A 26,148-nucleotide genomic window follows, 5' to 3' on the forward strand; every position below is an offset into this window, starting at 1 on the left:
AATCTTTATCATGCAATCTTCTAGTTTAAAGTTTCTAGCCCATATTTATATAAAAACACAATTCCTTATTAAATAATTAAAAGTTTTAGCTACAATGCCGTTATTAATGGTAATTTGGTTGAAAATTTGTTTGTTGAGTGAATGGCATGTTCCTCAGATACAACTTTATAATTTTTATCTTTCTTAATTATTTCAAAGCACAGGTTCTCTTATGTTCTGAATTTTCCAAGGGTTAATTTCATAGCACATATACATTAAAAATTGTGAATAATTTAATTTAATGATAGACTTTCACTAACTTTTCAGTCTCAAATTTAAAAACATGAAAGAGTGGTTTTCAGCATTATTGACTTACAACCAATATTAAAAATATGAACATATTATTATGAAGGCATAAATATCTGCATAGTAAAATGCAAAACAAGCGGCTTGTGGTAACTGAACTTAAAATGCAATAAAAATTATAAGTCTGATCAAGTGTATACTATTCCCTTTTAATAGGGTATTCATTTTGTTGCTCAGCTTCAAAATTAAACTCAAGCTATTTCTTTTTCCTCCTGAAAATATTCATGCTAATTATTAAATATAATACTAAGGTTTATACCCTCGCTCCCCAGAATTACCCATTTCTGAAAGGGAAATATTGTGAGACAAAATAAGAGTCAGGCAAATATAATGCTATGGAGTAAAATTTCCATGAAAATATTTTTCATGGGTACTGAAGGAAACAGCGTGTGCCAGCTCTTCTTCATGTTCCCTGGGATGTGGTTTAAAGAGTTTGGGAATGCTACAACACTCCATCAGCCCTTCCCTTGTCCCAATTCAAACCTTTTTACTCTAGTTTAATTCTCAATGTTTTCATGTAGATCCACTGTCAGAAGCCATTCTTCACTTTTTATATGAGTTTTTATTAATTATTCAAATCAAAAGGTTTCATTGTGACATTTCCATACATGCATATAAAATACCTTGAAGACCAACAAAAACATATTACACTACTATTTAGTAATTCCTGGTAAAATATTAATTTTTTAAATTTCTATTTTCACAGTAATATCTCCTTTGTTACATGAGAATTTGTTTTTAAAAAATCACAGATTCCTTACATACTAGAGGTTATTTCAAAGGGCCACAGAATTTGATGAATGAGCCCTCAAAAATTATGCCCAGGACTGTCTTTAAGGAAACACAAAGTAATTAGCAAAAAAAAAAAAAAAAAAAAGTGAAGGCCTGGCTGTGGACATTTATACATACACACTGAAAAATAAAACAAATAGAAAGACTTTAAAATGCATATTCTTGCCAAAGAGTTAGGGTCATATGCAAGCATTGCACCACAGCTGATGATGACAGAAGCATTTGTTATCTCCAGACATGTGCCTCTGTGTAGGATAAAGCTTGATTCCAGAGCTATTAGTAAGTTAAGATGTGGTTCTTGAAATGGGTTCCAGGCTGATTTTCCATAAGGATTCCTCTAACACATCACATCAGTGACTCTGTTGCCCCATGAATGGCTTTGCTAATGTCATTCCTGAGACACATGCCAAAAGGATGCTTGGCTCAAAGAGCATCCAGGCAATCTGGGCTGAGACACACTGTACGGTTTGAAGCACTCTTCGGTCCCTGTGTAGTGAGCTCCTCCGCTCCTCTGCAGCACCTTTCTGAGATGGATTAACCTTTCCAAACCATCAGATCTGGTTTTAAATGCAGCTACTGACAAAGCAATGGGAGTAGAAAAAAAATTTTTTTAAATGCTTCATTGGGGGATTAGAACCTGAAAAGTAAAAGCTATGCATAAAGTTTGTCACCTCTCAAAATTGAGAAGAAGTTCTAGACAATTAGTCATTATTCTTAGAGTCTGTGGACATCTAAAGATTTAGAAATAAAAATACCACATGTCATATTATAAAGTAGATTAATCAAATATACTTGTAGTGTATTTTATTATCTTCAAAAGATACTTCAGTATGTCACAGTGCCTCACAGTCAACATTGCAACAAGCTGCCATTTTGTTTCCCAGCCAGCATAGACCTCATAGGAGTCACCCATCAGCCTCAGTATACACAGAGGTCGTAACAGAAAAAGCACATTCCATGGAACTGAACCTCATAGGGTTCCCATGCCAGGAGTTTCCCTAAGGGCCCCCAACGAGAAGTTGTCATTATGATGCCCTGTCCTGTAGTCTCAATTCTGTGCACTACTGTCCTGTGGCTTTAGAAGAAAGCTTATACTGGATGGTCCCAGTATTTTCCTATTCTCACTCTATTGTCAATGATGTCTTGGCTCCTCCCTGTGTTCTACAGCCAAAGCCTCTGCCCTGCTTTTGCTCTATCGCTTGTTGATTCCAGAGAAGGGAAGGCCATCAATCTAAAAGAAGATCTTGGGCTCTGTAGCTGTCATTTCCATGCTTCAGTGGAAAAGGGACTTCCTGTGATCCCATGGAAAAGCCAGATATATAAACATAGGAAGGAACCAACAACCTAGGCTGACCCAGAAAACCTGTCCCAATGCCACGACTTCACCCAGGCTGACCCAGCAAGCTTCTGCCTACACCAGGACCTCACACTTGATCATGCATAGAAGCCTGAGCCTCATGCCGAGAAAGTATGCACGGGAGAGCATTGATGTGGCCAGCATCGTGGATGACGATTTTCTGCATATACCAAGTGTGGTATTAATCTCAGAGTGACATCCTGAGAAGGGTTATCTGTAATTATAGAGGAAATCCACCAAACAGCACTTAGGACAGTTGCTCCTTCATCATCTTCAAATGGTCTGTAATTCAGTTACAAAGGAGACATTATCGACCTATTGGAAAATCTTCATATTAGTTCCTCTGGAAAGAACATGTGTTTCCTGTTTCATAATGTCATCCAACATGGTGAGGTTGTCATTTTATTGACACTAGTCAACTTCACAGCCCTGGCCTTTGAGAACAGTTATCCACAAACATTCTTACAAAGATGTGGTCAGAAAATCAAATGCTGTGCAGGTGACATGTTACTACCATGATGAAATAGAGCAACTTTTCCTGCAGAAACTAAATTCTAAAACATTTTGGTTAACTCTACGAGCAATTCCTACATTGTATTCTGATCATACTCAACCTCCCTCCCTTCGTTCCTATCACATTCATCGCTCTTTCCACACACAACCGACTTTATATCCTATTTTTTATTTTAAAGTTATTTTCATAAAGCACACTTGGTCCTTTCCTCCAGCTGCTTGCAGATCCATTTCATCTCTCTACCTACCTATCTCAGTTAGGGTTTTACTGCTGTGAGCAGATACCATGACCAAGGCAACTCTTTTTTTGTTTGTTTTGTTTTGTTTTGTTTTGTTTTGTTTTTCAAGACAGGGTTTCTCTGTATAGCCCTGGCTGTCCTGGAACTCACTCTATAGACCAGGCTGGCCTAAAACTCAGAAATCCACCTGCCTCTGCCTCCCAAGTGCTGATAATAAAGGCATGCGCCACCACTGCCCAGCTCCAAGGCAACTCTTATAAGGACAACATTACATTGAGGCTGGCTTACAGGTTCAGAGATTTAGTCCATTATCATCAAGGCAAGAGCAAGGCAGCATTCAGGCAGGCATGATGCAGGCAGAGTTGAGAGTTTTACATCTTCATCTAAAGGCTGCTAGTGGAAGACTGGCTTCGAGGCAGCTAGGATCAGGGTCTTCTAGCACCCCCACCCAGTGACACACCTATTCCAACAAGGCCACACCTACTAACAATGCCACCCTCTAGGCCAAGCATATACAAACCATAACACTACCCAACTTTATATATTTTCTCTCCCTCTCCTGTCTCAGAAAACAACCAGAAATGAAAATCAAAACAAACAAACAAAAACTCAGTAAGACAAAAAAATGCCCCCACAAAAGAAAATGAAAAAGAGAAAGTCCCTTCCCTACAAAACCTCCAAACCTTTAGTTTGGTGTGTGTTTGTATGTTTGTTTGTTTGCATGTCTGCACATGCATGTGTGCGCATGCGCGTTTGCGTGTGTGTGTGTGTGTGTGCGTGTGTGTGTGTGTGTGTGAGAGAGAGAGAGAGAGAGAGAGAGAGAGAGTGAGAGAGAGAGAGAGAAAGATTAACAATTAACTACTACTTCCTCTTGAGAATAATTGATATACCCAGTGACAATCCATTAAAGAAAACTGACTTTTTTCCTTTGCCATCAATTTCCAAGTGAAGCAATTACAAATAGCTTCTTAGTTAGGGTGGGCCCCTTGTCTACTTTCCTTGTACATGCTCTATGCATGCATGCTGTCACACTCCCTTAGTTCATGGGTGCATCAGTCCTTTTATGCCTGGAAGACTGTTTCCTCGGAGTCATCTACCACCTGTGGGACTTTTAATCTTTCTGTTTGCTCCCCTGCACACATCCCTGAGAAGTTTGATGAAAACATTCCAAGTAGGACTGAGTGTGTCAGTCTCCTTGCACACTGATGTCTTCTGAATGTAATTTACACTCATATCCACTAGAGGGTGCTTGACCTACCAGGGGCTGCACCATTAAAGAAAACTGACTGTCCCAGTGGCCATCAGCTAGTTACCCACAGCTCCTCAGCCAGGGGAGGAACTTCAGGCCCAGTCCTCAGAAAATCATGTTTATTTATTGAATCAGCATTCTGTTTAGAGTTCAAAAAATGAGAAATAAGTAGAAGACAAATTTATATCTCACAGAAGAACACACTAAACACCGAGAATCAATTCTTCAAACATTAACTCATAGCAATAACAGGAAATATCAAAGTATATGTTCTCTCTTCTAACAGTGTCTGTGTTTATCAAGAAACACTTCTGGTGACATTATTGTTGTATAAGACTCAAATGCTAAGAAGCCAATAGCTAGCAATGATAAATAGTAAAACAAGCAAGCAAACAACGACGACCGACTCAGCAGTTAGGAGCACTTGTTACTCTTACAGAGGACCTGGGTTTCATTCCCAGCCCCCACAGTGCCTCACAACCAGCCTGGACCACAGTTCTAGGTGATTCACCAGGCACACAGGTGGAGCACATACATGCATACAAGCAAAATATTCATGCACATAAAGTAAAATAAATACTATCTGAGACAGAGGATAAGCATGTGCTCCAGGCAAGGTTTTTACAGATGCTGCTAAATGGCTGCTGCTCTGTGTTAGGTAATATTTACACTGACTGTCCTCGGAGACAGGCAACTGACATTTGGGGGCATTTGGCAGTGCCCCCTGCAAAAGATGATACTGGCTGGGCTTGTTGACCATTTACCCTACCCCACCCTTGCCTGAATATCCAAGGCTCCCTAACATTAGACAACTCTACAAATGGACCACCTGAGGGGCTAGAGCATATACACAGGCTGGGGAAGACTAGGGTGTACCTCCATCTATGTGGCTACTGCTACATGTGAGCCCTCCTGCCTGCTGGGTAAGGCTTCCTAGCTATTGGCTGCCAGAAGGAAGGAATGCCCACACTCCTGTAGTAACCCTCCCCCTTTGCTCAGTACGGAAACCCAATAGACTCAGCTGTCTCCCAGTCAGTATGAACACTGGTGGAATCCTGCTTCTGTCTGTCATTGGGACCTTAGGTAAAGGGGTAGATGTTGCTTGTAGCCCTCCCTGGGAAAGAATTTTAGCAACATTCCATGATCTTTACCATTATATTTATTTTGTTCACTGTTTTTGTTTGTTATTTCCTTAAAAATTATAGCTGGGCGTGGTGGCTCATGCCTTTAATCTCAACACTCGGGAGGCAGAGGCAGGCAGATTTCTGAGTTCAAGGCCAGCCTGGTCTACAAAGTAAGTTCCAGGACAGCCAGGGCTATACAGAGAAACCCTGTCTCAATATATATATATATATATATATATATATATATATATATATATATATCCAATAATATTTAAATGATTATACATTTATATTATCAGAAAAATAAAATATCATTACATCTTTTTAAAATGTAGCCCTAGATATGTTCCTAGACACATTAACTCTCTCTAGGCCCCAGAAGGCAGCTGACACAAAGCAATATGCTTCAGTGGTCACTAGAACTCATGGATGTAGTCTCCCCTGAGTCAACCTTGACTGTGAGCTGTCTCCCTCTAACATTCTCTACACCATAATTTTCCTTGCACTAAATCAGAGGCATTAAATGATGTGTTGGGCTGTGTGGTAAATTAAGTATTATCCCCTCAAAGCTGTGTCTGTAGTCTAAGCAATGAAGCCCATGAATATTTACTTGGGGCAAGAGTTTTTGCAGATGCAATTAAGCTGAAGAACTCAAAATGAGTTCAAACCGTTTTTGCCCATTCCAGGATGAAAGAATCTCTCTTTCCTGCCAAGCTATCATCTACTGCATGCTAGTACATATAGCACCATAATTATACACAAGTGAATCCCATGTTTTCCACTGGGATTACTAGATGAATTCCGTGATTTGTCATGAAAGAATGTGATCATAAGAAATATAGTGTGTGGGCTAAGGATTGGGCAGTGTTTTAATTTTTAATTGGTTGAAAAAAAAGAGATGGCAGCATAAAAGAGATGAGCTCTCTTGCCCTCATGATTTAACTCTGACAGCCTGAGACTGCTGACTTATAAAACTAGTGTCTCTTACTGGAGTTATGCAAAGAATTAAGTGAAGTGAAAAACACGAAAGGCCCAGGAAAGGCCCACTATACCATGCATGTGACAGATACACTGCCCTGGCCTCTGTGTCCTATGCCATCTGCATGTGAAAGCTGGAGCTCTGTAATCACCAGAATGGTAGACTCCCAACCCAGAGGCCTTAGCTAACACTGTTACCATTTGGTTCTCTTCAATGGGTGCTTAAACGGGAAGGTGGGTGTCTGTGTCCTTGCTATCTGCCAATGCCCAGCATTAAATTAAAACTCGGCTGGACTTGTACGTTACTGAGAAGACATAGCTGACTTCCTTAAAGCTTGTTTTGTCTAGTTGTTGGAAAGTCATTTCCAACTTTCATGAATAAACATATATACTCAAATATATGCATGTATTCAAATATACTCAAGCATTTCCATTTCGGACTCAAAATAAATTGGCTAAATACAAGCCTATAGGGTGGGGTGTCTAGTTGAAACTTTCAAACTCCGGGCTGGGCTTGCAGGCTGATTGCTTCCCTCTCACTGTGAGACTAACTTGATCTGCTTATTTGGTTTATTCAAGCAATTAGTTGTAAAATTAGGTTGAGATTTTAAAACTATGGTAGTTATTCTTTATGGGTCTGGGCCCTGAACACAAATATTTCTTTAAGTTTTTCACTTGAGAATTGCTTTCTTCAGGTGAGCGCTGGCAAATGCTGTAAAATGTATAAATCTGGGATGCTAGGAAGTGTGGAGAAGGGAAGGAAATTACCTCAGTCTGCCGGGAGGCACAATGTCGCTTTCTTTAAATAAAAGCATCCTCTGTCCTGACTGACCAATGCAGCAGGGCAATTGCACATGTCAGTCTGTTCTGTCACTTAGCCCCGCTGGGTGAGAAGGGAGCCAAGGGCTGACATGGTACATGGAGTTACAAAGAGCCTATGTGTCCCCAGTCCCTTTCACAGTCTTCCTTGGGAGGGGAGAGATGCTTTGTTATTTTTCTCAAGGTCTGTCACAAATGGTCTTTGACAGAAAGCCCAGAAGGTCTGAGCAAGAACTTCTGGAGCTGCTTGGTGCCAGAGGTGCTTCCTGTCAATGGCTTGGAGAGCGAAAGTCACTCTACACAAGGGTACCTAGGAACTGCCTCCTGGTAACACCAGCAAAGAAATATTCACTGTCAAGGACCAAGCAAAAACTCTTGACCACAGTGGAAAGAGAGTGACAAGAAACAAAAGGACAGGACTTGGGGGGGGGGGGGTGGTCATCAGAGCCTTCCTTCCTTCCTTCCTTCCTTCCTTCCTTCCTTCCTTCCTTCCTTTCTTTCTTTCTTTCTTTCTTTCTTTCTTTCTTTCTTTCTTTCTTTCTTTCTTTCTTTCTTTCTTTTCTTCCTTCCTTCCTTCCTTCCTTCCTTTCTTCCTTTCTTTCTTCCTTTCTTTCTTTCTTTCTTTCTTTCTTTCTTTCTTTCTTTCTTTCTTCCTTTCTTCCTTTCTTTCTTTCTTTCTGTCTGTCTGTCTTTCTTTCTTTCTTTCTTCCTTCCTTCCTTTCTTCCTTCCTTCCTTTCTTTCTTCCTTCCTTCCTTTCTTTCTTTCTTTCTTTCTTTCTTTCTTTCTTCCTTCCTTCCTTCCTTCCTTCCTTCCTTCCTTCCTTCCTTTCTTTCTTTCTTTCTTCCTTTCTTCCTTCCTTCCTTTCTTTCTTTCTTTCTTTCTTTCTTTCTTTCTTTCTTTCTTTCTTTCTTCCTTCCTTCCTTCCTTCCTTCCTTCCTTCTTTCCTTCCTTCCTTCTTTCCTTCCTTCCTTCCTTCCTTCCTTCCTTCCTTTCTTTCTTTCTTTCTTTCTTTCTTTCTTTCTTTCTTTCTTTCTTTCTTTTTCTTTTTAACATTTTTTTATTAGATATTTTCTTTATATACATTCCAAAGGCTATCCCGAAAGTTCCCTATACCCTCCCACCACCCTGCTCCCCTACCCACCCACTCCCCTGTATTGGGGCATATAAAGTTTGCAATACCAAGGGGCCTCTCTTCCCAGTGATGGCCGACTAGGACATCCAGCTAGAGACATATCCAGCTAGAGACACGAGCTCTGGGGGTGCTGGTTAGTTCATATTGTTGGTCCACCTATAGGGTTGCAGACCCATTCAGCTCCTTGGGTGCTTTCTCTAGCTTCTCATTTGGGGGCCCTGTGTTCCATCTTATAGATGACTGTGAGCATCCACTTCAGTATTTGCCAGGCACTGGCATAGCCTCATATGAGACAGCTATACCAGGGTCCCTTCAGCAAAATCTTGCTGGTATATGCAATAGTGTCTGGGTTTGGTTTCAAGGACTAAGGCTACAATGTTTCACTATGGTAGCATTCCAACCAGTCAGGTGGTAGATTCTGTGGAGGAAAAACACTTCTCTAATACTGATTTTCATTGCTTTGTTCTAAAATCTGGAATGGGGCTTTCATCTGCTGAGTACTGAAGAGGAATGCCATCCATTTCCAACTAGGCTTGGTACAGCAGAACATCATTATTATCAGGGACCCCAGTGACCACTATTCCACACACTAGTTCCTACACATACTGTGACTAGCAAGACTCACTGGAATTAAATTGTTAAATGTAGTCTACGTGTACTCCATAATTCATAGAGCCATGGTTTCACAGGCTCTATAGATAGCATTTCTTAAACTCATGTGTTAGTTAAAATCTAACCATCAATGACCTCTAATAATGGAACTCTGAGAACATCTGTTACTCTAGTTCCCATATCGGCCTCTCTGCCTCCAAAGATTGCCCCATCATGATGCCATCAAGACGACATAACTGAAATGTCTAAGGGTCACATACATCCAGCTTTGCCTGCACTTGAGAGATACACAGGCAATTTTCTCTTCACCAGAGGTTGTACAGTTCTTGTGTGAGTCTCATCAGAGGGCCGACAGACTTGAGACAATAAAACCTTTACTTTATTATCCTTGACATTTCCAAGGTTCTAAGAAACATATTCAAGGAAGGAGTTAGAATTGGAAGAGAGTCTGTGATTCTGACAAAAGAAATGCCATTTGACAGTGAGATGATTGATGGGTCTGTGGACAGAGTGCTCTTCAAACTTTTTATCTTTTCCTCTTTTCTCTGGAGAGTTAGTAATGAAGCCAGGGACTTTCCCTGTCACCTAAATAGTGAGAGCTTATTCTGTTGGTTAGAGAATTCTTCTTTTTTTCCCATTTTTTATTAGATATTTTCTTCATTTACATTTCAAATGTTATCCCGAAAGTCCCCTCTACCTCCCCACCACCACCCTGCTCCCTTATCCACCCACTCCACTTCTTGGCCCTGGCATTCCCCTGTACTGGGGCATATAAAGTTTTCAATACCAAGGGGCATCTCCTCCCAGTGATGGCTAACTAGGCTATCTTCTGCTACATATGCAGCTAGAGATACGAGCTCTGGGTACTGGTTAGTTCATATTGTTGGTCCACCTGTAGGGTTGCAGACCCCTTCAGATCCTTGGGTACTTTCTCCAGCTCCTCCATTGGGGGCCCTGTGTTCCATCCAATAGGTGACTGTGAGCCTCCACTTCTGCATTTGCCAGGCACTGCATAGCCTCACAAGAGACAGCTATATCAGGGTCCTTTCAGCAAGATTTTCCTGGCATATGCAATAGTGTCTGCATTTGATGGCTGATTATAGGATGAATCCCCTGGTGGGGCAGTCTCTGGATGGTCCATCCTTTCATCTCAGCTCCAAACTTTGTCTCTGTAACTCCTTCTATGGTTATTCTGTTCCCTATTCTAAGGAGGAATGAAGTATCCACAAGTTGGTCATCCTTCTTCTTGATTTTCTTGTGTTTTGCAAATTGTATCTTGGGTATTCTAAGTTTCTGGGCTAGTATCCACTTATCAGTGAGTGTATATCAGGTGACTTCTTTTGTAATTGGGTTACCTCACTCAGGATGATATCCTCCAGATACATCCATTTGCCTAAGAATTTCATAAATTCATTCTTTTTAATAGCTGAGTAGTACTCCATTGTGTAAATGTACCACATTTTCTGTATCCATTCCCCATAGAGGGTCTTCTGGGTTCTTACAGCTTCTGGCTACTAAAAATAAGGCTGCTATGAACATAGTGGAGCATGTGTCCTTCTTACCAGTTGGAACATCTTCTGGGTATATGCCCAGGAGAGGTATTGCAGACAGACTGCAGCTATTCAAAGTCTCATTAAAATATTCATTTTTGCATGTAAATCAGAAGCTGGTGATGCAACCCCCAGGGAATGATAGCAGAGCCACAAGAAGAGAGCCAGTGCGTGTGGATGCTGTCTGCCTTACTAGGTTCAAAAATCTGCTTAAAGGTACAGTTTCGTGAAATTAGATACAAAGAAAATGATGTTAAGACTATGTTCCCTACATCTGAATAAATCCTTGTGAATATATCCTGGGGTGGCAAGGATGAAATATACCTTACCAGAGGGGTGGAATTTTAACTTAAAGTGTGTTATGCAACACTGGGCGATAACTCTCCCTGGAAGCCTATCTAACAAAAACCCTAGTGCCAGGCAGACTAATCCCCCCTTCCTCGCCAATTTGTTATCATTTTTTTTTTATAAAGGAAAAGCAAAACATACAAAGGAGTTGGCAAAGTAGCCATTGCTATCACTATATAATTGAAATCACATAAGCCATTTTCTATTCTTTCCCACAATTAGATTTTATCGCTCTAACAAAATTGCTGTCATTCTATGATAGGAAAGCTGGAAGCTGGGGTAGGTAAAACAGGACTTTAGACTTGTACTTGGCCTATTTGGTTCTGTCACTTATGGGCATGAACCCTAGCAAACAATCTAGACACAAAGAGGCCAGGCTATCAGTCCATTTGGCGGATTACGATGTAGTTTCCATGGGGCTGTTCATTTGAGGACCACAGATAGTAACGTATGATGCCCATATATAGGGCCAGATTTACCTGCATGACCTTCCCAGATCTCTAATGAGAAATGGGCTTTCCCAAGTCATCTCCATCTCCAGGCTCCTCTCATGCAGTCCACCTTACCTGTTCTCCTTATTTTCCATGGCCACCTCCTCCTCGCCAGAGGCTTTGCCATCGGGATCTTCTCTCTGGGATGCAGATCTTCAAGTATCTTGCTTCCTCTCTTGGTGTCTTCAGCAAGGCCTTGTCTCGTACCTTGTTAGAAGTGTCTGTGCTTCCATCCCTTACTATCTCTCTCCCATCTGCACTTGAGTTTCTAATTGACTAAATATGTCTGAGTTCGCATTGTACCTGTTCAGCTGGCAGCATCTTATGGAACTTGTTTGCTCTTTGGTTGTCTTCCTCTCCTTGGAAAATTGAGAGTCTTTCTCTCTCCTGCTCACTATTCACCTAAACGTTATCACCTAGAGTAGCTTTTGATACGTGATGAGTATTTGGCTAGTATTTGCTAAATACCATTGCTAATAATGAAGTGAGGGGTAAATCCTAGGGAATCATAAAACAATATAGAATTTGCAGAGTGGTTCCCAAGTTCAAAGTGGAGAGTGTTTTCTAAACCCAATGGACAGAGTGTTTGCATCATGGGGCGAAATATAGGGAAAGCTTGGGAAAGCACAGTTTTTTCTTTCTCTTGTTTTCTAACTATAAGTTAATTAACGGTCAGAACAGATGGTAACCACAGGAGAAATCCAGGGTCACTACCCAGAAAGAAAAGCCCAAGACAGAGGCAGCTACAACAGTGTGGGAAGGGGCTGCTGGTCTCCAAGTTGACAGTCTAAGTCTAAAATGGAGTCTAAGTCCTACTGGAGGGCTTCTAACAGAACCCATCAGAGCCACACAATGCCCAGTGCCTGCTGACTGGTGGGGGCTGGCACATGAAGGGCAAAGGAGGTGGCAGTTGAGCTTCTTGTGCCTCCTGTTTTCCTCCTGTTTCCAAATGTGCTCCTTGTCTCTCTCTCTTTCTCTCTCTCTCTCTCTCTCTCTCTCTCTCTCTCTCTCTCTCTCTCTCTGTGTGTGTGTGTGTGTGTGTGTGTGTGTGTGTGTGGTTTCTTTTCCTTGGCTCCTGAGTGAAATCGTTTTGATCATGGCACTTGGCGACTCAGTATGCTTCCTCCCACTAATGAACAATCCTGTCTGCAAAACAGAACAACACCTCTGAGATGGCTGTTTATGTAGGCAGCATTCAGCCTCTGCAGCCCACAGGGCCCCCTCCTGCAATACTGGTGCTGAACAGCCTCACTTGGTGAAAGGCTGAACTGTGTCCACTCTACTTGATTAACAGGCAATGGCCATTTCATTAAGTAAAGTGGCCTGAGGAATCCAGTCTGCTGTGAGGACAAATGTTTTCGCATCTCTGTGGTGCCCACAGGGCCTCCTGCAGCTTGGACTCTAGAGTACAAAGACTGCAGTGATAAGGGGTCCTGGAATCCCATGCCTGGCTCTGAGCATGCTAGTTGCCCATGAGATTGATAGCTGGGGTGCAAAGGCTAGAAACATCAGATTAATTTACATCAGCTGTGTTCACAGAAGGATTGGGTTGCAGCTGGTACTGAGCCATCAGTGATCAGACCTCTGGGACAAGGCTCAAGTTTGCAGGGAGAGGGGAAGATGGATTGCCCCTAGACATACCTGCTCCCTGCGAAGGCAAGAGCCTCCAAAGACAGCCCTGCATTACAGATAATCCTACAGGAAATCAGGAAGAGAGCAAGTCTTGTGATCCTTGGAATATGAACTCAGAAGTGGAAGCTTTCTCTTCTTGTCCTAGGAACAAGCTGCCTTAGAAACATGGGCAGCCTCAGTGTCCTCTATGATATTCAGCTAGTGCTTCCAGGTGAACTGAAAAGTAGTTGGAATTCTCTTGGAAATAATGTGTTATTTCCAATACTGCCATTTGTACAGTGGTGTGTGTGTGTGTATGTACATATATCATATATAATTAATTCATAGACTAGAGTAGTTATATGTCATTAACTATATGGTCAGTTATTGCTTTGTAGAAAGCCCTGCTAGGGTCCTAATAGTGAAAATCAGCATTAAAAATGGGAGAAGAAAGACTTAGGGCTTGGTGTTAGATGCCTTTAATTCCAGCACTCAGGAGACTGAGGCAGGAGGATCTGAGTTCAAAGCCAGTCCAAGCTACTGGATAAGGCTTTGTATTGAAAAGAAATCAATAAAGAGAAGCCAATAGAAACAAAAGACCACTTGTCACAGTGTTTTGTTGCTGAATACCATTTAGAAGTAGCTTGGAGCTGGCACAAAGGAGGCCACAGGCTTTTAGAACTGAGAGTTATGAAAGTGCACACTGGAAGGTGATCTTGTGTGTGAGTGGGGGCAGGGAGTGGGATATCATGCATGATGCTTGGAGAAGAAACAATGCGGAAAACGAAGGACAAATTCCCTGTGGAAACGGTTGTGGACCATGTTCCAAGGGAAGCGACTGTCCCAGAGCACCCTTCATTTGTGAAACATATGAGTCAAGTTGCAGGGTAGACAGGAAATCTCATTGAAGATCATAAAGCCTGAAGCCTACAAAGACATTTCACAAAAGTTTTGATGTTTTCAAAATTCACACATCTAAAGAGAAAAAACAAACAGTACCCCAATATCTCCTGGTCAACCAATTAGGTGCTTTCTCAGTTACATGCTCCACATTCCTGTAATGACTGGGAGAAGACTGGGGCCTTAATAAAATTCAAAGTGAAATCAAGGAATACCCACAAACCACTATTTAAACAGAGGCACAAAATCAAACATTTACAGAGGGAAAATTAATGTTCTTGGGACAAGTTCAGTGGTGAGTAAACTGGTGCACAGTTGCAGCTGCCTTGGTGTGAAATTCTTAGGATGAAGGGGCACAGGTAATAGGATGTACTTTACCTTCTGGGGAACAGAGATCTCATTTACGTGACCCTGAATTCACCCAGCACAGAAGTATAAGGTGGACAAGTTCTGAAAGAAAAAAAAAACGAAAATACAAGCCAAACTAACACAAAAAATGACTACCAGTGATAGCAAAACAAATCATCATTAGCTTTTAAAGATAGGCCATAGAGTGGGAGTCTTGAAATCAGACTCTGAGGCCACAGAGAGCCATGAAAAAGGGTAGGGGATAAGAAACAGCACCCATGGGGCATTGGTGAAATGCTCAGCCATTGCAGCCCCTGTTATGCAAGAGTAAGACCCTGAGTTCACATCCGCAAGCATCCATATTAGACACAGCACACACTGGGAACGTGCTTTTAAGTTCAGCACAGGCAGGGAGGGGGACTGGCAGATAGAGACAGGATTGCTGAAGCTGAATGTGCAGCCAGATTTCATTTGGTCATTCATTTCAAAAGACCCTGTCTCAAAAACTAAAGAAGAGGAGCTGAGGAAAGGCCCACACAGATACAAACACATACACATGTAACCTCATATGCACATACCCACATCAACAAGTATATTGAACATACACACACACACACATGCACATGAAGCATCGCACCACTGTTGCAAATGGATCCCACACTGGATCCCACATCCAGCCTCAGTTTCACTCCGTTACAGCTACATGTGAATAAACTGCCAGGGTGGTCAGATCTTATGGATCTATTTCCAAGCAAAACAGAAGTTAGAAGTCTATGTGAATGGCCTCAGTAGTTAATGTGTGCCACAGATGAAGACATGGTTCAGGCCTGTCTTAGTTACTGTTCTATTGCTATGAAGAGACACCATGACCAAGGCAACTTATAAGGGAAGTCATGTAATTGGAGGCTTCCCCCTCAGTGTCAAAGGCTGAGGAGAGCCCATGACTATCACAGTGGGAAGTGTGGTGGTAGCGAGTAAGCAGGCCTGGTGTGGGAGCAGTAGCCAAGAGCTTACATCTGTGCACAAGATGGAAACAGAAAAAGGAGAGCAATAATATGCCGGGCATGGAGTTTTGAGCCCACCACCAATTGATACACCTCCTTCAACAAGGCCATACCTCCTAATCTTTCTTAATCAGTACACAAACTGGGACCAAATATCCAAATACAGAAGCCTATGGAGTCCATTTTCATTCAAACCACCATAGCACCTTAGCAAAACAAATCAAACAACAGCAACAACACCAAGTGTATTTGGGTTTGTCTGTTCTTGAAAGTGAAGAGATAGCAGGATGAAAGAGGAAGATTAGGCACCGAGCTATGGAAGGCTAGCGTTTCACTCACTGCAGCTAAGGATCAGCACTACTGCCCCAGGCAAGCTTGAGAACAAGACCAAAGCCCAACACTGTCATTCATATGCCCACGCAAAGATGGTTCGCAACTGCCATACAGTGTAATGACGTTTTCTATCTGTGTGATAGATGCAATGACTGACCAGTCATTGGATCTGCTGATTTTACCCAAAACCCTGCCAAGAGTTGAATTCCTCTTTCTCTGTTATGGTTACTCTTTAGAACTGTAGAACACTTTCAACATATCACCTACAGACCAGAAGTGTCCTTTATGTCTTTTCCCCTGGTTTTCTGGGGTCGCATAGTGCTCTTCTCTATTTTCACTCTGTATAGTGGTAGAATGAACCATCTTCTTCAGAGAAAACATGGATTCTTCATCTTAGATCTTCATTCAGTTACATCTCTTACATTATCTGTGTAGTATGGGATTCCTTTCCCCTTGAGCTCGGAAGGTCCTTATTTCTCTACCTTTTGGGTTTGATGATGCTTGGAGGATTCTGGGCCAGCCTGATCCTCTGGACATGATTTCCTTTACTCATTGGGATTGGTTCTTGCCCATAGGATGGGTCTCAATTTGGGGCAGTCATTGGATGGCCTTTCTCTCAGTCTCCGCTCTATCTTTATTCCTGCACATATTGTAGGTAGGACTTATTTTGGGTCAAAGGCTTTGTGGGTGGGTTGCTGTCCTTATCCTTCCACTGGGAGTCCTGCCTGGCTACAGGAAGTAGCCACTTCAAAATCCATATATCCCATTGCTAGGAATCTCTGGTTTTAAAACCATTTTCTACTCGTTCTATTTGTAGTACTTTACTTTCTTTAATTCTAGTTTCCATTTTTCTGCTTAATTATTTTTTTAACGATTCAAATAGCTATTTCACACTTTCTTAAATGTACTCATATATACATATATAATATATGATACATTATATGTTAGATGTCTGTATAATATTATTTAATTATGTATCAAAAATCACATAATATTTTTTCTGTGTACATTCCAGGAATCCAATAAATCTGAAAAAAAGGGGCTCATAAGATTAATGGTATTCTAAAAATAAACTGGCAATGCATGTAATTATAGTACTAAATAGATTTTGCAAATGCTGGGAGAAAATCTTCCAGATTTCTTTGCACAAAGAATATGTTGTATAAGATATTACATGGTAATAGTGCATTGCATAGATACCATAAATCATATTAAATATAGGGGGAAAGGTGTTACTAAATAATAGTACACAAATAGTATTCAATTAGATATTCTATCTCATTGCTCTATGAAGATGATACATGGATAGGTAGATGATTGGTAGATGATAAGTAGGTACATAGGAATATAGATAGACAGATATATATTAGACTAGATTACATAGATAGATGATAGATAGATAAATAGATAAGGTAGATAGAAATATAAGGTGAATAAAAACATGCAGTCTTAATTCTAACTTGGTATCTGTATCTGTACCTTTCTGTCCATCAGAGAATATAATAATTTAGTGGCACTAGTTTCTTTCAAATATTTTGAACAATTAGAAGAGAGAAAGGAAAAGATTATTGATAGAGCTAGCTCAGCTCTTGAGATTTACAACTCAAGGTAGTGGTAAGGTTGACACATTATTTTTTTGAACTCAGGAACACCGCTTCTAGCTGTCAGGACAGAGCCCCTCTTGCCTCCAGTACCTGCTCCTCTGAGTATTTCCCCTTTTCTTTTCTTGGCCATCAGTGTTTTCACTATGGAAGCAGATGACATAAGAATTACAATTTTTATGAGGTACCTTATTGGAAGTTGTGTATTTTGGTTTAGCTTAGGAACTATGGGGGTAAGATGTTTCTATAAGAAAGCTTGAATCATGACTGTAACCTTCATGACCCATATATGAGAGAACTGTATTGAGATAATTCTCACATAAATGGAGATGAAACTTAATTAGAGCTTTTTACTTTCATTTTATCAAGAAATACATATGTATTAGACCATGGAAGAAAACTTTTAAATTTATTTGTATTTCAATGTTAATAGTTAATGTGGGGAGCAAACATTTTAATGCTCCAAGTTCACGCATACATGTTAGGCATAAAAATGCCTAAAATAAATATTTATCCTGACAGTTGTTCTTAATGAAAAAATATAAAGTATAAATATGGTTGGAAAGAAAACCTTAAATTCTAAACAGATATTTTCTTCATAAACTATCTAATACTATTTCTATCCAGTCACTCATAATCATATACTATGAGGTATATTTTTACTTAATGTGCTCATTAACTAAATTTACTCTTGATTTTTTAAAGGTTGTTTATTCATATGGGTCTATATAAATACAGAAGAATGAGAAAGTTTTAAATGGCTCCTGACAGGCAGACTAAAGAACATTTTTTTTAATGTTGCACATTTAGAAGTGACCAGAAGTTCCTCTGAATAACCCCATTGATGCCTGGTGTTTACACTGGCTTTTATATGCTGGCTACCATGCTTTAAAAATGATGAGGACAAATAGGTCAAGAAACATTATGATGAGAAAGTAATTTTATTAATTGAGATATTTGCTTATCTAGGTTCAATCCAGTGGACTTTTGCCCTAAAATGCTATTTTCAATAAAAAGATAAATAAGAACTTTCGAAAATGCTTATTTTGTTTTCCAGAGTTTCATGGAATATGCCGCGCTAGAGTTGGAGGCACATACCGAGTGGCTAATGGACCAATTTGATGCTCGAATTCCTTGGTACAAATTGGAGATCGTTTTCTGAACTCTTCATAAAATTTGGTTTTGAGAAAAACACATTGCAGACATTTGCATAAACTGTGAATATATACATGTTATTAATCCCTGAGTACAGATTCTTCAAGGAGCCTTGTGGTAGAGCTACATTTCATGATTCGAGGGGTGCTTGGTTCAAATGTGGTATGAGTGTCAAGCCTGCTTTCTCTGTTATGGCTCTAGCCTGCATTTAGTCTCTACTGGGGTCCATAGCAGAGTATACAGGCTGTTGCATCCAGTGGAGGAAAACGAAGAAACAAAACAAAAGATCACTTTGTAAACACCCAGCAGAGGTTTTTCAAGCCAATTCCTAGCTCATTTCCCAGAGTTTCCTCTTTAAGCATAGTTTTTGGTTGCAGCATTATATAGTATGCTGGGGGTTGGGGGAATGTGACCAGCATTTTCTAAAACCAGCAGCTAGAGGCATAACTATATAATACACACCAAGCATCCTCAGAGTGATGGGGAATGACTCCATCTTTTATTGAATCCCCTGAAAGAGCAGGTCCTGCTCTGCCCCTGTGAATGTGTTCAGTACCTTGATGACCTCACCAGGAAGCCTATCACATGTGTGAAGATTCTAAGTAAAAACACCACAGACACGGTACGTCAGACCCTGCTGTGGATCTAGGTTATTTGAGGCTACCGTCCTTGTTCAGAGTCCATTGTACCCTCCTACAACTGAAGATTATGTGGGATACTTCTAGAGTGCTGAGACAAACATGATTTCTATAAGACCACTCTTCTCAAGTTAAATCCTAAAATGCCAAGCACGGTAGTACAAGCCACTCAGCACTCAGGAAGCTGAATCCGGAAGATTGCAAGTTTGAACCCCGCATGGACTACAAAGTAAATTCACAGTGTGATCTGTTTCCAAAAGCAACAGCAACAACAACAAACAAAACAAAATAATCAAACAATAAAATAAACAAACAAAAAATTCCATAAATAATCAATTCAAAGTTTTTTACCTAAACTCTTAGGTAGTATGCAGAAGGACTCCTAATCAGTACTGTATCAGCTGCATTTTATTGAATTGCATTTTAATGATTGTTAAAAATAAAAAAAAATAATTTGAGACTTATCTTAAAGGAACACTTTCTAAAAATGAGAATTCATTAAAAGTGCATTGTTATATGTTCTTATTTCTGTATGTAAGTATTCTAAGTTATGTGTGGATCTATTTTAGCAATCCCTTGCTCTTAATGTGCCTTTGCAGATAAACTGATTCATTTGCAGATATATTCATAGGTCATACATGATAAAGTTATTTCTGCATTCAAGCTAATTAGCATACCTATTGTCTCATATGCTCGCTCATTTTAGTCTTAGTAAAGGCATTGAAAAATCTACCTTCTTAGTGAATTTCCTATTATATGACAGTCTTGATGACATTCCTCATCTCGAGAATTCATCCTCTATAATCACAACTCCCTTTGACCATTTCTCCTACCGTCTCCCCAGCTCCCACTCACAATTCTACTCTTTATGAATATTATTTAGGCATTTTCAAGGCTCATCCATAAATAGTCTTGACTTCAAACACTTCACTTTCATCTTCGTGACCTACAATGTGGCTGGTGCTTATTTAAACTGTTGATGCAAAACCTGGACATACCATTCTCCAGATATCAGACTGTTAAGAAATCATATGTGGGAACTGGAGAGATGAATCACCAGTTAAGAGCACTTGTTGCTCTTGTAGAGAACCACGCTCAGTTCCCATCACTTACATGGTGGCTCTCAATTACTTGTAACTCCATCTCCAGGGGATCTGAAACCCTCTTCTTAACTCCTCAGGTACCAAGAACACACATGCTTCATATACTTAGATGCAGGCAAGACACTCATATACAATATATAACATAAAATAACTATATAATATAATATAAATCTTTTTAAAAAGAAAACATGTTTGTACTTGAGATAACGATTTTAAGTTGTCTTGTTTCAAACCAGACTAAAAGAACACTGTTCAAAACATCTAAGAAAAATCTTCAAAGAAGAAGCAGACTCCTCAGACAGATCTTTGTTTCCGTGTGCTCTGCCAAAACCCTACAGCCCACCATGATGTATAGGCTAGAAGATATTATGAGTAGCAATTGTAAATGAGTAACTTTTACCTCCATTTGGACTAAATGTAGATCTTAGATGTGTGAATGTTTATCCCTGAAAGAGTCACTAGTCATTCCTTTGCTCTATCTTCCTTGCACAGCCAAGGCATAGTGGTGACCTTGAGAACAAGTGGAATATATTTGTTATTAACAAAGAATTGATTTTGGTAAATAAGCATTCTCACATGATAGGGCCAAGGGTGTGTCTTATGGAGTTACATGGAGGAATATAAATCCATGCCTGGGTTCAAATGGAAATTCTAAACACTGGGAGGAAAAAAAGATCGAAGTTTCTCAACCTCAAAGAATTCTGGGTAATAAACTCATACTCAGAGACCAGAAGAGGACTGGGATGGAACCTAATAGCAAACAAGAGTGGTAAAGTCCCACCAAAGCAGCCAGAAAATCCATACCACCCTTGATGATTTCCACTTGGCTTCAACCTCATGAAATGAGAATTATGGCTTTTGACAAGAATTATGAAATGATAAGAAGAATTCTGTTTAAGTTTTAATTTTTAGTATCTACTACTGATCATGTGTTTTTGACAATATTTAAGATACAAGTAATTTGATCACATGGACACGGGATATTTAGGTAGCCTAGAGCATATCTCTTTTGACTAAATGTGCAACAACAGAAAATCTATATTATGTATGATGTCCTTGAAAAAGAGGAAGAGAGAAATCAGACAGGACAGATGAACTTAAAATATGATAGTAACTTGAAAGGCATATTTCATGCTGTTTTTTAGAAACTATAGCATGCCTGGGTACCTATTGAAGAATTATCTTTCTGTTCTTCTTTCCTAGATGTCTTGCTGATAAACATTGAGTAGCAGGTTTGAAGCTGTTGCTCCAGCTCTGCCATGTTCTGCAAGGGTTAGCCCTGATCTAGTCAGAACAATCACCTTAGGCAAAACGTAGGCAGCTGGTGAAGCCCTTTGCCTTTGGCTGGGTCCATCCTCCTCTTCTGAGACTCTTCCAAGCATCCTTGAGCTATGCTTGACTCACACAGCTCTCCTTAATGTCATACTCAGAGCAACATCTTTTAGCTTTCAAAAACATTAAGGTAGCATCCTTGAAGGTGAGTTTCCATGGCTCTTTTCCTCAATCAAATTAAATGTGTCTAATTGTCAGTTTCCTGGGTGTCTCCTTCAAAGGCACAAAAGGGAAAACCAAAGCTCCATGTGTGAATCAAAGCCAGGCATGACCTTGGACTCACTCTCACCACTGTCTAAACTACTAAGCAAATAAACCATATTTAAATCTAATACAAACACCTTGTCCTTACATGCCCCAGCCCCCACTGCAGGAGCAGAAAATTATACTGGTGTGTTTAAAGATTGGAAGGAAAGGAAGGAAACCTTAAGCCAAGCAAATTGAAAATAAATATTATTTTTCTCTAAACCTACACCAGTGTGAAAAAAGTCTCCCTTCAAGAAACACACTCTACTGTTGGCTCTCAGTGTGCCAAAATATCAGCCATGAGAGCTCTTGCTCTGTCTCCTGAAAGAAATTGAGTGGGTGCTTTCTTCTCAGATTGTAAACTCAGCATTAGTTTGAATTTTTTTTCTAGACTTCCAGCATTCTAAGTTCCAAAAGCATTTAACTTTCCAGCTCAAAAACACATCGAAATGGTCGACTGAAAAGATGTTTTGGCAACTCTGTCTTTCTAATAAAAGTAGTATGAGAGATCGTAATTGGATCATTAAGATTCTTTACAGTGTTTTTTTGAGAAACATACCAAAGTGACATTGTAAAATGATCAGAAAGATGATTATGGTATTTGGAACCAGGAGTGCTTGTTGTCAAAATACTATTATACAAGTAGGCTTTCCCTGTCCTGGGTGAGGCGGGAAACCTACAGAAAGCAAAGATCTTAATTAATTAATGGCATGAGTCACCCAAGGTCAATGTGGCTCTTGGCTCTTTCAAAATCAATTAGAAGGAGAAAATACGCGAATCTACAGTAGACAATCAACTAAACGCCTTCTGTGTAGAAGGTAACTTTTATTTTTTTAGCTTTTTTTGTTGTACTTATCAATGAAGGCTGCGTACTAGGTTTCCAGTATATTCCCTTTGAGTGTCAAATGAAGGAATAACTTTAGCCTTCTCTGTGGGTGTGCATCACCATTTTTTAGACTAGTGTAGAGAGATCACTATCTAGCACCAGCCTGATGGGTGTCTGTGTTTAAGACGGTCAGTCACTGCAACATTCTCTGTTTCAATGTCAGTGAACGTTGTGCAGGATTAAATAGGAGTGCTTCCTCAGGGATTGTGACCTCAAGTCTCAGGAGATCTGCGACATTCCCTATTTAGATACATTAGTAAATTTCTCCAGATAGCCCATGTATGTCTGTGTTTCCTTTGAATTTTTTATTACTGTCATTGTTGTTGGGTGGTAGTAGTAGTAGCAGCAGCAGCAGTTGTAGTAGTAGTAGTAGTAGTAGTAATAGCAGTAGTATCTAGTAGTATTGAGATTTGAATATAAGAAATTCACCTACTTCTGCCTCCAAGTGCTAGGATCAAAGGCATGTCCTACCACTGCCAGCCTTGCATTTGTTTTGAAAGTTCAAGGACAGTGGCTATCTTCTGAAGTTAAAGATAAGATGAAATATTTACTCATCATTGGGATAATGACACTTCATAGTCATTTCTGTTCATCTATATGCTATTGGAAAGGAAAAAAAAAGCTATTACCCAGAGATAAATATGGGTCATCTCAAGTGTGTGTGTGTGTGTATGTGTGTGTGTGCGCGCGCGTGCGAGCACGTGCATTGTATGTGTTTGTGTATGTGTCCAAAGTGCACCAGAATTTTGATATTGAATCTTATAGACTAAACCAAATGATGAGCATCTGCCTGCACTGCTAAAAATAGTCTCTACCGTAAATACTTACTGACCACAAATCTTTCAGAGGATAATTTTTCTTTCATATTGACCCAGATGAACTTCCAACTATTTCATCATGTTTAACCAATGGAAATTTGCCCTTTGATACAATTCAACCTAGTAAAACATGTTTGAAATATGCTCCCTAGTACTACTGGACCATGTGCTTACATTCATTTTCAAACTGTTACATAGTCTAGAATATGAAAAGTCATGAGAAAAATAGCAAGGTTTGGAAAATTTGAAAACATGATTTCACAGGAGAAACATCATGAGAAGAAACTAAAATTCTAGTCCTTACTTAATAACATGTGTCAGAGACTTAGCAAGACCTGCTGTGGTCTTAGTGTGGGTCCACAAGATCTATCACTGAAACGTAGGTACTGAAGTGGTCATAGTAAGAGATGAGACCTTTGGGGGCTGATTCAGTCATCTTCATAAATGCAATATACTCTTCTATAAGGACTCACTGGGACCAAATCAGGTCTCATTGCTCTACCTGTTGTTCTCCCTTGACATAGTGCTCCTGTCTGGAGGATGCAGCCACAATATGCCCTCTGACAAGCAGGTAGCCTGCTCTCACTAGGTGTTTGATCTACTAGAGCCTACATCTTGGATTTTCTAGCCTCCAAATAAATTCTTGTTTTATCAATGCTCAAGCATTGGTATTTTCCTATAGAAGCAGAAATAGACTACAATACTCCCTAGGAAAAGACACAAAACAGAGAGATCAGAGACGAGGTATAAGGCTGATAGAGACAGTACAGAGGATGTAGTATATGAACATGGTGCCCTGATTGCAAGTCATGTTTTGTATTAGTCAGAGTTCTCTAGTCACAGGACTTATGGGTAGTCCCTATATAGTAAGGAAACTTGTTGATGACTTACAGTCTGTAGTAGTACAACTCCCCAACAATGGTCAGCAGCAGCTGTGAATGAAAGCCCAAGGATCTAGCAGTTGCTTAGTCCCACACGGCAAGCAGGCGAAGCAGAGTCTTCCTCCTTCCAATGTCCTCATGTAGATCTCCAGCAGAAGGTGTGGCCCAGATTAAAGATGTGTGCCACCACAGCTGGATCTGGGACTTGCTTTGTCCCAGATGACCTTGAATTCAGAGATCACCTTGCCTTAGTCTCCTGGGATTCATAGCCACTATGCCTCAAGATCTCCATGCCAAGGTCCATGTCAGAAACTTGTATTTCCCAGTCTCAAGATCTAGATCACAGGTGATCTTTTCAATTCTGGATTGTAGGTCATTCCAAATAAAGTCAAGGTGACAACCAGCAATGGCCACTATATGTTTCATTTCTGCTTTCAGATTTCCATGTGGGAATAAACTTCCTAGAGTTCTCTTCTCACCCATCTCTTGAAAAGTCCCAAACTGATAACTTCCTACTTTGCTTTCAACTCCTATATCTAGAACATATGTTTCATCTAAACCAAGAACAGCAGAGAAGAGTTGAATCTGGAGGCAAGTGGAGTTAGGTGAGCAGGTGGTTCTATCCCACTATAGGGAGGGGAGTGGAAGACAAGGAGACAGAACACCTGAAGACCCATGTCAGGGCACTAAGGACATACAACAGTTTTCATGGACCTTTATGGGAGAGAATAGAATTATGTTCCTCAGGCCCTAGCTACTCCTCTGACAGGTGCACCAGGAAGGCATAAGCAGTTCCGCGTATGACTGCCACAGTCCAGCCCATGTTGCCCAACAGCTGGGCTTACAGGACCAGTAAATTTTCAGGGAAACCAAGGTCCATCAGAGACACACTCCTTCTATGAACACTACTACATGAGTATATTGATTGTTTTTTTTAAATTTTTCTAAAAATAATCTCTGCTATAACTAGTGACCACTTAATGAAGAAGAAAAGGACAATGGTGTTTATTTATTTCTCAACTTGCTTATTTTAAAAGTTAGGGATGGATCAAGGTCTCTAAGGGAGAAGGAAATGATATAAATTACTTAGAATTATTGAGAAAGAAAACTGACTAAAAAGCTAAGGAAAAGAAATTTAGCACAACAAGCAAATTTCACCTTTCTGCCATATGGGATTTATGAAAAAAAATATGTTTTACAAGTATGAATCTTCCATAAGATGATGTCTTAAGAAACCTGTCTAGATGCACATATTGTCATTGGGTTTTGTGGGGACAGAGAGAAAGAAGTCAGCTAAGGCAGTGGTCTTCAGTAGTAATGGCTGGAACAGCTGCTTTCTTCAAGGGGCTCATGAACTTTTCTCTGAAATTCAAAGTGAAAAACAGGTATTAAAGCTGGATACTAATTTACTTTTTTAGACTACCATCACTGCTTGAAATAAGCAATAAGAACAGTTTGTCTGTTGCAGCGGGTCTAGTGAACTAAAGGCATCAAACATGGAATTGGAAATTTGTTGTCTTTTGGAAAGATCTCTCTCTGCATAAGCACAGGGTGTCCACTAGCAGTAAGCTGGTATCAACTAAACAGCCAAGGCAAATAGCAGTTGCTTACTGCTTGGTTTTCAGGTGGCTGGGGCCATGGAACCAATTTTCAGAAAAGTCTAAACTCTTCCAGAATGCCTGGGAGGAGAGATTGAAATGGGATGGTCAGAAGGGAGGGTTCTGGGTCCCAGAACAAACTTC

Source organism: Mus caroli, unplaced genomic scaffold (assembly GCF_978045245.1).
Source record: "Mus caroli unplaced genomic scaffold, Mus_caroli_1 scaffold_2, whole genome shotgun sequence".
Classification (NCBI taxonomy): domain Eukaryota; kingdom Metazoa; phylum Chordata; class Mammalia; order Rodentia; family Muridae; genus Mus; species Mus caroli.